The 13,815-nt window shown below is 40.1% G+C and overlaps 1 long non-coding RNA gene across 2 annotated transcripts in view; it reads right to left on the reverse strand.

Moving 5' to 3' along the window:
• Window positions 1-13,815, reverse strand: part of LOC136016796 (uncharacterized) — a 139,877-nt gene that overhangs the window by 23,522 nt on the left and 102,540 nt on the right. For both annotated transcript variants that reach the window (XR_010613698.1, XR_010613699.1), the window contains exons 3-4: window positions 2,299-2,491; window positions 1,341-1,462 (exon numbers count right to left, since the gene is read on the reverse strand). This is a non-coding gene — a long non-coding RNA (uncharacterized LOC136016796). The remainder of the gene's footprint in view (window positions 1-1,340; window positions 1,463-2,298; window positions 2,492-13,815) is intronic.

Below are 13,815 nucleotides of genomic sequence, written 5' to 3' on the forward strand. Positions count from 1 at the left end.
CATGAAACACACCTTTATATTAACTAAGGTGTCCTTATATGTTAAACAGTTCCTTCTGTAATACATTTTCCACACATAGACATGCAAATCGATATGCTAGAATAGTAATTAGCTGTACATAGTGGCATGCAGATTCAGGATATTCCTCTAAAAACTGCTTGGTTTATTTATTTCTTTTTTAACAGAACACATCAGAATAATCTATCATTTTTGGGCACTAGTGTCATTTATTAGTGTTATCTAAGTTGTACTACTTTCCTTGTCACATCATAAGTTAACCTTTTCTAATCACTGCCCTGGATATTTACCAGGCTTTCCCTGGGGATGTGTTTAACTAGAGCCATGATTTTCCTGTTATTATGTACTCCAGGGCTCTGAAAGCTCATGTTGATTCTACTCAGAGACTGTAAATAATTCCATGTGAGTCTGATGCTAGGGAACTTAATACACTAAGTGGATATATGCCTAGTTTAAATGAACTCCGTGGCTGGTAGTGTGGCAAAATCCTCAAAGCCTTTTGCCTTTTGCTCCACTTGCAATTGGCTTCCTTGTCAAAGCTTAATAGAAATGGCTTAAAGTCTTCTGTTCTCAAAATAACTAGTTTTTCTTCCCTAGATACCCTTTGTTGGCTTTGCAAAGCTCTATGGCCCTCATATGGTATGGATGGTACACCAGTGCTGCACTTCTCCAAATCTGCACTGGATTTAAGCATGAGCATTTTTCCCTGAGCATCTGCATAAGCTAAATGTGTGGTTTTCCCTATCAGTGCTTTCCTATGACTCCCACAGGACCCCTCCTCAGCCAGCTGTCATGCACGTGGGTTAAAATAGTGTGGGGAATACTACTAACATCTCCTAAATCTGCAGCCAGCTGCTTGATCCTAGCCACGGGAAGCAAGCAACAAAACGGCAGAGATCCTGGGAAAAGTAATACTTGTTTTGAAAGTACTATGAGGAAGCACCTAAGCTACAGACACATTACTGCATGACAGTTCAATCCAAAAGCTCAAACGAGACCTTGAAGACCAAGAGAACTGGTTCAAAAAAAAAAGACCAACTAACCAAGCAGCCAACCAATAATCCCCAGTTTTCATTAGCAGACATATTGACTGAGCAGAGTTGACAATTCAACAGATATTTTGACAGATATTTTTCAGCTTTAACACGGCAAGTTGTTGCCAATACATCTAAACCCCAAAATTTTTTAGACTAGGAAGGGAATCCAAAAAAGAGACATCCAGCTGTGCTGAATTAAAACACTGCAGTTAAAACATCCCATCAATCACAGAGCATGAGCGTGCTGACGTTATTTGTGTGAAATGTGAGAGTGCTGTTACTCACCTGCAATTAAGAAGAATAATTTGATTTGGTTTCTTGCTGAGAGTTATGTGAATATTTTCCATTTTTCCAGGTTCTGAATTTTGCCAGCTTCCATAATCTGAAGGTAGCATTCCAGGTTCTGACTAAACCATGAACAACGACACAAGTCAGACAATTTTGGAGGGAAAAATCATTCTTTTTCTGAAATCCAAATTATAATTCCATTTTCTCCATTCACATTCTCTGCAATGGGCAGGCTTGCAATGTCATGAAAACACAATTTTAATTGGCACACTTCTTGGCACAGTCTGAGAAGAGTCCAATATCTGTATGGAGAATGAATTTTTCTATCCTCCCTAGACTTGGACCCTCAAGGCATGGATTAAGATGAGACACTAATGGGGCAGCATGCAAAAGCTTGTATTACTGGGATAGATCTCCTTCATGGATAAAAAGAAATAGGAACCTTCAAACTTACAATTTTAAATGAGAACAAAGCTACAGATAGGGAAAAAAGAGTCAGACAAGGATCTAAGCAAAGACTGGTAATGTAATAAAAGCATAGGAGCCATCTAGGGGGGATTTTGACTAGATTACATCTTCCAATATTAGGAACAAGAAGTCCACAAGGCTTTGAGTGCAGGCTTATACCATGTCTGGCAATATGAATCATTTCAAGTGCATTAAATGCACAAGCAAGGGCAAGTAAAGAGAGCTATTCTGAAGATAGAAGCTCATTGGGTAAATGCCTCTGGTTCAATTGTTTTCCAGGTTCAAATTTACAATTTTCTCCATATTATGCTAATTCTTTTTAGCTGACATTAAGCATGTGTTGTACCAAATTAATAGACTTTGATAATGTTCATCAGAGTAAGCCTATGCAAAAACTCTGGGGTATCAAAAAAAGTTTTTCTCACTCCCAGGAACATTTGCTTGAGGTTTTGTCTCCTAACAAATAAAAAAAATTTTGAATACTCACATCAGTAAAAAATAATTAGAGAGAGGAGTATCCATGCAGCTATCTTAAAGCTGTTTGTTGATTCAGGTCATGGGAGCTTCAAAGTATGTGCAGGACTGGCACACTTGGGTCTAGGTGTAAGTTTCAGCTGAGCCTTGATGCCGTATTTGACATGTATCCAGGTGTCCATATGCCCATCCCTTCACTTTGGTTTCTGAAGGAAAGAAATCAAGTTTGAGAGCCTGAAGGGAGCTGTAACTTGCCTCAGTGAGGCTCCTGTTTGCAGTCTTGTGCTTCAGAGGATCCCACACAGCACTGATCTAGAACAAGCAAATAGAGCCAAGAAACTTACGTGTTGCAAAACCAGACCTTTTTAATATCCAGCTGGGGAAAAATAACCGCATTAAACTGTGATCATCTGTCAAAACCCTATCCCAGAAAAGAAGGTATGCTGTATCCCTTGAGATTCTTACCTCCATTTTCTCTTCAACACATGGCTGACTTCTCATGTAGAGCAACTGCCTGAAGGCCTCATTTCTGTAGTTTTCCCCATGTTATAATGCAGGGCAAGGTTATTGATAATGCTAGTAGGTAGTGCACATAAACATTGCTTCCTTTTACTGCATCACTCACTCTTCCCTAAGGTATTCTTAGAGACTTTCAGTGTCAATTACAAGAAACCATATGAATGTTTCATCCAGAGAGCTAATGTTAAAAAACAATGACTAGTCAAGGTCTTTAAAAACACAAAGTACTTTTCATGTAAATCCTTCTATATCAGCTCCCTTCCGTGTGGCTTTTTCCTATTTCCCAAACTTCTTGAGGATGTTTTGAGGGCTTAGATAACAGAGTAACCTGTCTTTTTGTAGTAGAGAGACAGAATGGTTTGAAACTAGGTTATCTAAGAGTCATATCCTGCCATTGATTTTTTTTCAGTCCTCCCTATTGATTTCAGAGGTGAGTTCCATATGCAGATCAATACCAGGATATGGTCTTTATTTATTAGTTCATTTCTGGTCATTTCACTCTGCCTTAATGCCTCAAAACATATGGAGCTAATCACCACATTTAAAATTACATTGTTTTGTCTTGTCTTTAGAGGAGTTAAGTCTTCATTTGGTCAACAGAATAATTTGAGAGGATTGTTTGGTGCCTTCTGTCATTGATTCAGAAATAGATCTTGTGGCACACTATTTTAGGGCAGGACTGAAGCAGAGTAGCAGAGACACATGGCTAAGCACGTCCTTTGACTAACCAGCAGCTGCAAATGAGCAGCAGTACTAAATTCCCTGTAGAAGTTTCAAATGGTGTTTTGACGACCAGAAACTTTTTGTGTTGATTCAGTGATCTGATTCTCCTGACCTAGTCCAACATTTGAAAGACTTCATGTACTAAAGAAATATATGTCAGGCACTTGGATGAAAGTTCCCCTAGTATAAATGTCTGAACTTCATCAATATCCTTTATTTATCAGGTCAGGAATACAAGAACTGCATTTTTCAAGAAGTTCACTAAGCATTAGAGGGGACCTCAATGCATATAACCGTCTCAAACATGAGTGCCGGAAGGATGGTACCAGACTCTCTTCAGTGCTGCCCAGCAACAGCACGAGGAGCAATGGCCATAAACTAAAACACAAGAAGTATCACCTCAATATAAGGAAGTACTTCTTTACATTGAGGGTGGCAGAGGACAGGAACAGACTCCCCATGGAGGCTGTGGAGTCTCCCTCTCTGAAGACATTCAAAACATACATTCCTGTGTAACCTGCTTGAGGTGGCCCTGCCTTAGGGATGTTGGACTAGATGATCTCCAGAGGTCCCTACCAACCCTAACGAGTCTGTGATTCATGTATTTTTCAAGTCCTGGGGCTTGGAGCCCTAGCTGACCTGGAAAAAGACTGTATGTATTCTCAAAGTAGCTGCCAAGAACAGGATTGAATTAAAACACAGTTTTGTCAATGGCTCTGGCTCACTGATAAACCTTAGCCCCCATGCTGCAGTTGGGTCCTCTTCTACCTATAGCTTTACTATAGTCAAGCAGTGCAGTAGTTTATAGCCTATGTGAAGACAGCAATGGCAGTTTGCAGGTCCCAGGTCTGCTGCAGATAACTGCGCAATAACTGGGATGTGAATTGTCTTTTAAGAGACAGCACGTTTTCATTTGTCTCTTTTTCCACAGATGCAGGCATAGGAAAGAATTAGCCATGTGCCTAATTTGAATGTTCTGCCTCTCAAGAAATCAAACCTTATCCCTAGTTATAACATTTGCATGGCCAAAATAAACCACTATATTAAAAAACAGGGTAAATAAAACACTTCCTTTCTATGCGCTGCTCCTACATTATCTTTCTAGACTCTGTAAAAAAGCACTAAGATAATCATTCTTTGCATTCAGAAGGCTCTTCAAAAGCAGAAAAAAACCAAATAATCTTGTCATTACTTCTAGACTTACCTTAGAGGCATAGTAAAATATGAACAGCCCAAAATTTTTCATCTATTATATAGTCAGTGCATCCTAGTATTTGGATGCAATAACCCACCTTTCAACTACTGCAGGTATCTAGGTATGGTTATTTAACTGAAGAGAGCAAAGAAACAAATGAGCAGGAGGAAAACAGAGCTTCACCATTTGCTCCACTCCCTTAGAGCCTTAGGAAAGTCAGTGCTCTATTGACTTCGCTTCTCTTGTGCTCATTTACATCACCAGAGAGTCTGGCCTGTGCTTTAAGAAAATACTGCTCCTTTTCAATTGTTAAATAGTGACAAAGTCCAGGTGACCCTAGTACAGAGTCTGAGTGGTTTATGTCAAGCCTGGAGACAGTGACACATGGAGTCACAGATGATCAGTTGATAAATGTCACCGGTATCAGAAACTTGGCCATTAACATGAGTGATGTGAGAACTAAGAGGTTAAGTAAAAGCTACTTTCATAATGAGTGTGCGACACAGAAAAGCAAAATTATGATCCAGGCTTGGATTTTTGGTTTTGTTTCTCATTTCCCGTTAAGGTGGATTTGGTTTTGTAACTTTGTTTGTGACTTTGCTTTGTAAGTTTGGTTTTGGTTTTTTGGGTGTTTTTTTTTTTTTTTTTTTTTTAATGCAACTGACATTTTTCATGGGCTTATTGTTTGGGAAAAGTCTACAGGAAATGTTAGAATAAGGTTAAGATGAACCAGGGGGTCAACTAATTTTTTGCAACAGTCTGCTGCAACAATGCAGTCTGTTTGCAACAAACCGCTCGGTTCAGAATTGCCTTAGCTTCAAAGTGACTCAGGAGCTAGTTTTGCAAATGTTTCTAAAAAAGCGTAAGCTGCCTTTGTACATACATTACAAGCAATGAGTTCCCTTATCTACAGTTAAACATAAGAGTAAGGACTTTGCAGAAGCAGGGCCTTGACAAAATCCTCCAAAGATTTATTGCTTAAATTTAAGCAGACAACATTTTAGATATTCACTCTGAATAGCCTTCTTAGCTGCAATCCAAGAACTCAAGTAATTGTGTCCAAGTGGCATCCCACTTTAGGTACAGACACTTTTTTAATACTCTGATTTAAAGCAAAAAAAACCCTAACAAAAACCAGAAAACAAAAAACCTAACTATGTGGAAAGCTCTGGGAAGCTTTGGCTTCTAACACACAAAATCTCACAAACTCATTATTAAGAACCTGGTTTACAACATACAAAGTAGCAGCTAGTATTTTGTAGCAGTGACGACTATGTATGAAGCATAAATGTAAAGTATGTATGATACATGTTTAGTGCACCATACATTTTTAGTCGTATCTCTTTCATCCATCCTTTTATCAGCTACGCTATGTTAAGAAAAAAGAAAAGGTGGGTTTAAGCCACTAACATTACATACAGATTTATGATACAGTTATCAAAGTATTTAAAGAAATAGAAAGGGTAAACAGTCTTCGTGTCCTGTGGAAACTTTGGGCATAACAGCGAATGCTCCTTTGAAGACGGAGTATTTAATATTGATCACACTAGTAAACATATCCTGTTCTCTTTCAAGAGGAGAGTTCAAAGCACAATTGCTTGTCAATGGGTAACACGGACCGTTAACAGAAACACATTTAGCAGAAATAAATACCATACGATTATATTTCGGTTCCAAATTCAGTAAGTATTTATCTATCTTACCTACAAAGAAAGAAGAAGGGTTTCATTCTCAGTCTTCCTGTTCAAAAATATTTCCATTTAATTTCAGGAAGGGATTCTACAGGTACGTAGCAAAAAAAAACCAAAACAGACTAGGGACAACATAGGCCCCCTGAGGAAGCTCTCGGGAGAACTGGCTACACAGGATTTGGAGAAGGCTGAGGTTCTGAATGACTTCTTTGCCTCGGTCTTTACTGGCAAATGCTCTGAGCACACCACCCAAGTCTTGGAAGGCAGACGCAGGGACTGTGAGAATGAAGACCTTAGGCCCACTGTAGGAGAGGATCTGGTTCGAGACCATCTTAAAAACCTGAACGTACACAAGTCCATGGGACCTGATGGAATCCATCCGCAGGTCCTGAAGGAGCTGGCAAATGAAGTTGCTAAGCCACTGGCCATCATATTTGAAAAATCATGGCAGTCAGGTGAAGTTCCCGACAACAGGAAAAAGGGAAATATAGCCCCCGTTTTCAAGAAGGGGAAAATGGAAGACCCGGGGAACTACAGACCAGTCAGTCTCACCTCTGTGCCTGGCAAAATCTTGGAGCACGTTCTCCTGGAAGGCATGCTAAGGCACATGAAAAACAACAAGGTGCTTGGTGACAGCCAGCATGGCTTCACTAGGGGGAAATCCTGCCTGACCAGTTTGGTGGCCTTCTGTGATGGGGCTACAGAACTGATGGACAAGGGTAGAGCAGTTGATGTCATCTACCTGGACTTGTGCAAAGTGTTCGACACTGTCCCACACAACATCCTTGTCTCTAAATTGGAGAGATATCAATTTGATGGATGGACCACTCGGTGGATAAAGAACTGGCTGGATGGCAGCATGCAAAGAATTGTGATCAATGGCTCAATGTCCGGCTGGAGACCAGAAACGAGTGGTGTCCCTCAGGGATCAGTGTTGGGACCGGTCTTGTTTAACCTCTTCGTCGCTGACATGGACAGTGGGATTGAGTGCGCCCTCAGCAAGTTTGCTGATGACACCAAGCTGCGTGGTTTGGTTGATACACTGCAGGGAAGGAATGCCATCCAGAGGGACCTTGACATGCTTGTGAGGTGGGCTGATGCCAACCTTATGAACTTCAACCATGACAAGTGCAAGGTCCTATACCTGGGTCAGAGTAATCCCAGGCACAGCTACAGACTGGGCAAAGAAGAGATTCAGAGCAGCCCTGCAGAGAAGGACTTGGGGGTGCTGGTCAATGAGAAAATTAACATGAGCCGGCAGTGTGAGCTTGCAGCCCAGAAAGCCAACAGTATCCTGGGCTGCCTCAAAAGGAGCGTGACCAGCAGGTCGAAGGAGGTGATCCTGCCCCTCTACTCTGCTCTTGTGAGACCCTACCTGGAGTATTGTGTGCAGTTCTGGCGTCCTCAACATAAAAGACATGGAACTGCTGGAACAAGTCCAGAGGAGGGCCACGAGGATGATCAGGGGATTGGAGCACATCCTGTATGAAGATAGGCTGAGAAAGTTGGGGCTGTTCAGCCTGGAGAAGAGAAGGCTGCGTGGAGACCTCATAGCAGCCTTCCAGTACCTGAAGGGGGCCTGTAGGGATGCTGGGGAGGGACTCTTCGTCAGGAACTGTCGTGATAGGACAAGGGGTAACGGGTTAAAATTTAAACAGGGGAAGTTTAGATTGGATATAAGGAGGAAATTCTTTCCTGTAAAGGTGGTGAGGCACTGGAATGGGTTGCCCAGGGAGGTTGTGAATGCTCCATCCCTGGCAGTGTTCAAGGCCAGGTTGGACGTAGCCTTGGGTAAGATGGTTTAGTGTGAGGTGTCCCTGCCTATAGCAGGGGGGTTGGAACTAGATGACCTTAAGGTCCTTCCCAACCCTAGCTATTCTGTGGTTCTATAATTCTATGATTCTAATTTATTATACAGTGGGAAATACAAAAGTAATCAAAATCAAAATGAAACACCATGCGTTATATTTTCTCAGCCTCTTCAGTAAAACTTTATTTTGGTGGAGTAATGACATAAGGAAAACTTATTCGATCACAAGGGCAATCAATCACTGGAACAGATTGCCTAGAGAGGCTGAGGAATCTTCATCCCTGAAGATGCTCAAAACTTGACTGAACCAGCCCCAAGCCACCTGATCTAGCTTGACCTGATCTGAGCAGGGAGATAGCACTCATTCTCTGGAGATCCTTTCCATCCTGAGGTGTTCTTTGTGTACATTTCCTATCTAGTGAATTCTTTTACTTCTTTAATAACTGGAATAGTTTCATCATAACCAAGGGATATTTCAAGAATAGCAAAGATGGGCAGCAGCAATGTTATATGTGTTTTCACTTTCATCAAAGACAACAAGACCAAAAAATAAATCAGGCAAGAGAAAACAGGTATCTTTCAAGAAGTGGTGCTACAGATAATTTAGCAGGTTTCTTTACCTTCTTCTGCAGACAGGGAAATGGTGGTTGCTGAGTGATGTCCAATGAGATTAATAACCTATATGCTGACAGATGCTCTAAATAAAGTGTCAAAGGATGATTCCCAGAAATACTGTGTACAGCTGCTGGGGGTAATTGTTATCTGATAAGTTGCTGCACATTACCAATTAGTTGCCTGTGAGACACGGAATCCATCAGATTTCCTATTTGTGAACTCTAGAGGATTCTGTAATTGGCAGTCTCAATACATCACTGGTCAAAATGATGCTCAATCTACCATAAGTGCACTGAAACAGCTAGTTAATAGGAATAAAAAATTGTATTTTAGACAATTAAATTCTCATGGCATAATTAAAGGAATGACATACTGTGCTTGGATTTCAGAACCAGATAGAAGTGAAAGTTTTATCCCAAAACATAAAACTGAACTGTAAAATGCAAATACATTTTCCACTAAAAAATAGAAATTGCTAAGAATCAAAACTGCCTTTTGCCTCATACTGTGCCATTAAAAGGTGCAAATGCTGACTTTTTTCTTTTTTGATAGTAATGATATTCAAAGCAGCTAAAGTTCTGAGAAGTATTTGATACCAACCTGCATGTGTTCTTAGACTTCCATGTAAAATCTTTAACCATTAACAAGAAAACTGTAATAATCTTCATGTTTTAATGACAGAGGGCAAGATAGTAAAATTTCATCGTTTTTCAACACGTTCTAGTGGTTTTGACTTTTGTTTCTAACATTTTTTGCCTGAATACAGATTCTTTCCAGTGCCAGCAATAATGAATACCACTAGAATGAGGTATGTCAGGGATCTCAGGGAAGGACAGAAACAAGTGTGGCAGAACTGGTTTATTTACCGTTAGCTTCTCCTAGTTTTCCACACTCATCTTCCCGTGTCAGATTTGGAAAGAACAACTGCAACTGTCACAAGAGACCACTGACAAGAAAATGCTTGCATAAGCTTTCTCCCATCAGAGGGCTTACTTCTGCAGGAGGGAACTTTTAAGGCAATGTAAAGACATATTTCACATCTAGAAATTTTAGCAGATCAAAGGAGAGGCTAATGGGCTGTCTTACAGACTCTCCACCACTAACAAAAGTCCTGGACTTCCATCTTGGACTTTGAAATTGCTGGGGCTGGTAAACTGGATAACATGCTGAACTCAGAAATGATTTGACATTCTTCATTTGAAATTAAGTGGTATTTGGTTAGAAGTAATGGAGGGTCCATTCTTGGCTCAAAAAGTGACTTCTAGTTGCAGAAAACAGCCAATACATAAATCTTGCAACCTTTGCAAGCAAGATGCAAGATTGCAAGATGATTACATCCTGGAATTTGTACCGTATGATCTATCCCTCTTAGACCACCTACCAAAATAACACTTCTGGAAAGAAGGAAACCAGAATTTTCTCATTCGCCTCATATAAGAAAAATAGAGCAACAAATGAGAGGTTTCCCTATGAAGAGGAGAGCAAAGGAGTGCAAGTGAAAGAAGATGTTGAATCTGTCAGATGGGCAGGCTTGAGATTGCTTTTAAGTGGGGGAGGGGTAGGTAGGGGGGCACAAGGATGAAGGGCAGTGCACTAATATAGTTGCATGAAATATGCCTTCTTTAAAAGGAAAAAAAAACAAAAATAAAAGAAAACAGCAAACAGAAAAGAGCATATTGTCATTTGTGCTGTTTGGCTCCTGATAAACAACCCCGGCTGTCTGAAACACCAGAGCTCTCACCAGTTTGCAAGTCCTGAAATTTTTACAGAGACTGTTTTTTCTGTTTTGTTTATTTCTGTTGCAATCAAATCCACTTAACATGGCACTATTATAAACACCTCTTTCACTTAAGTTGCCAGGTGCTCCAAAAATATAGTAAATAATTGTCTGTTCCATCCACTTAAGAAGCAGAGCTTACAGCCTGAGCAAGCCTGCCATGTTTTCCTAAACACCTGCTGGTTTCCTGCTCTTATTTTGCTGTTTGTTTTTGTTAGCTGTTAAACACAGGCAGCGATTTAAGAATATTCTTAGCATTTTGTATAATGCACAATTGTACAGATACAAAGAAAACATGAAAGTGACTCAAAGTCCCAGATTAGTGAAGGATCACAAGGACTTGAAATCATGAAGGTCTGACCTGAACAGAACCATCATGCTGGAGTTAAGGTTAGGTATTGATTAAAAGTCAAGTATGCCAGGGTAGACTGGTCAACCTAACTAATCATAGGCATGACATAAACTGGTTTCTGATCTAGCTAACAGGGGATACATGAGACTGTTTAGAAATTGTTATGTTTTCTGTGTCTTAGCATGAGATAGATACAGTGGAAAACATTCAATTTTGTGAGATTTGTGGATAAAAAGAACCTGCTAATATGAGTATATTGGAATTTGTCATAGACCAAAAGGTGAAAAAACAGATTCAGAAAACGTTTCTAAGACAGCTCATTGTTGATGCCCATATGAGACAGTACCTATTTGCTACCCGGGGCATCAGTCAGATCCCCATCCCTGTGGGAAGGCTTCTAGCCTGGGCTCTCTCTCTACTCATCACAGCTCTTGTCTCGTTCCTCAGAAAGGTGGACAACCCTGTGGCTGCCCATCACTATTTTTTATCATCTGGATGATGCTAGTCAATAAGACAGAGAATGTAGTAACTGTTTCCACTTTTTTTTCTAAGTGGAGCTCCTGTAGTTGTGAGTTACTGACCAATCTCTTCAATTAACTCTACATTATTTTCCCTTTTAGCCATATAGCACAAAGTGAATTCATGCTTTTACAAAAGAGACAGAGATGAGTGTCCATCAAAAACAACACCCACCATAGGAAAAGAATGGCTATCCCCTTTTGGTTAGAGACAAACCTCACTTCAAGTGAAAACAAAGACTCTAACAGTTTAATAGGTTTAGTGCCATAATAAACTAAAGTTATATTGTGGTGCTGTCTGTAGTGCCTTATAAAAGCAACCACCCCACCTACCCTGTCTCCATATAAATGCTTGCTAAAAAGCTAAATCACCTTAAAGGAAGGATTTTACTGTCTTCCTGCTAAATGAGCTTTATGAGCCATTTGCTCAATTCAACCCTGTGTCTTGTCAAGAGCACTGGTTGTATACTATACTTGTCAGTATTTGTTCTCACCTTCCATTCATTTGTATATTTTCATACACTGACAGCTTCTGTCATCAAATTTAATGACTTCTTTTAGACAAAGAAATAATTGACTATTGAGATGATCTTTTATTTGCAATAACTCTAACAAACCAATTTCTCAGCAAAACCCTCGGACAATCAAAAAGCTTATTCAATTTCTATAGAACAGACGTGATGCAGAAACCATCTACGTGGCACCAGGGCAGATGAGTAAGGATGAAACACAGAGCTTACTGACTTCTTTATTTTTTTAGATAAGAATTATTTTCATCTTAGTCTCATTCATTTTCACTGGCTTCAATGAAAACATGTCTTCTGCATAAGATTTTATACTAAACCAATTTCTCTATGAGCCTGAATCACATCTTATGCACAGTCAGTTCCTTTGAAACATTTCTTTCTGTTTCCATTCCAACCAACAAAAGAATTATCTGAGGTTTGGTGAGATTTGTTTCCAACTTTCTAACAAGAATTTCTAATATTCCTTCTCTTCCATGTAAGCATATGTTTTCCTCTGGAAAATTACACAAGGCAATGTGGACACTGGGAATATCCATGTAATTGCATTAGGACAAAGCCACGTTCGATATGCAAGTCTCAAGAGCCAATAATGCCACACAAAATAAATGTACAGAGTGTAACTTACAGTTATGATGATTACTAGTTACTTACTTACTAGAAACAAAAGGTGTAATTTCCACTAGCAGAAAATCTAGTGCCTGAAGGAATGCAAACTCCAATACTAGATGTAATTAAGCAAAACATACCTCAGAGAACTGACTTGAGATTTTGGAACCATTAAAAGCAGAATAATGCATGCTACTTTAGAAATGTTTCCCATGGTATCACAAATGACTAGCACTGAAGGGTCACAGATCACTATGGAGGATGTCGGAGGCATCTCTTGCCTGTTTTGATGTATAGGCCATTTCCTCAAATGCAGACTTTTAGTAACAGTTTTGGAAACCACTAAGGAGAATTTCCCAAGGGAAACGCATACAGGTCTACTTGATCTCAACAAAACATTTCCTCTTTAGAGCGGGCAGTAGATACAATGCTTGCAAAGACTGTTTTGTAAGGAAAGCATTTCTGTTGCCTTGTGCGTGTTCCTGGCTTGTGGCACACCGCTTGGAACAGCTCTCTACTAGACAGCAGGGGTGGAACAATGTTTTGCAAAACAAAGAGTTGGTTCCAGAAATTAAGAACGTTGGCGGATAACTGATTTGCCACAAAAGGAAAAGAAATGGAAGGGGAGTGGGGGGTGGTGTAGCTTCTTCAGGCTTTGTTGTAATGCTAATTTATGAGATTAACCCTCCATAGGAGGAAAGGTTTCTACTCCATGGTACAGCTTCTGTAGAGTGAAGAATTTAACATACATTTAAAATACAGCAACTTCACAGATTGCTGTACAATGTTCTTTGTAATGCCACTCATGGGGTTGTGAAAAAAACCCACATTGAAAAACCACAGGTTGTGAAGCCACTTTGGTGTATCACCTGATACCACCTGAGATGGACAAGAATCTGGTTTGCACCAGGGTTTTTTTTGCCATTTATACTGGCAGTGATTCAGATCTCAATTGTCTCACGTGTATTCTGTGTCCACAGGAAAAAAAATAGGAGCTGAATATCCCTAGGCTGACTGCAAACAGTTTCTGAGCAAGCAGAAGGGCTCTCATGCAAAGGGCTACCTGCACTGATGGGACAATAACCCTTGCAGTCACAGGGCACCAAACAACACTGAGAAGATGGCCCCAGGAGGTGACAATAATGTGCTTCTGCAACATGATGTTGTCACATGAGTCATGCAGGTAAAACAGGCCAC

Source organism: Lathamus discolor, chromosome 1, assembly GCF_037157495.1.
Source record: "Lathamus discolor isolate bLatDis1 chromosome 1, bLatDis1.hap1, whole genome shotgun sequence".
Classification (NCBI taxonomy): domain Eukaryota; kingdom Metazoa; phylum Chordata; class Aves; order Psittaciformes; family Psittacidae; genus Lathamus; species Lathamus discolor.